The following is a 231-nucleotide window of genomic DNA, read 5'->3' as shown; positions in this document are numbered from 1 at the left end:
GGATGGGGAACACATGTATACCTGTGGCGGATTCATTTTGATGTTTGGCAAAACCAATACAATTATGTAAAGTTTAAAAATAAGATAAAATTAGAAAAAAATACAAATATTAAAAAATAGACATAGTCCTGATAAAAAACTAGCAATGAAGGAATCCTAGACTTTTCAGATAATAAAATATATTCTAAATCAAATGCACACAATTAAATTGTGTGTTAAATGGCACAGGAA

The sequence above is a fragment of the Bison bison genome, unplaced genomic scaffold, assembly GCF_000754665.1.
Source record: "Bison bison bison isolate TAMUID 2011002044 unplaced genomic scaffold, Bison_UMD1.0 scf7180017845707, whole genome shotgun sequence".
Lineage (NCBI taxonomy): Eukaryota > Metazoa > Chordata > Mammalia > Artiodactyla > Bovidae > Bison > Bison bison.
This window is presented reverse-complemented; position numbering follows the sequence as displayed.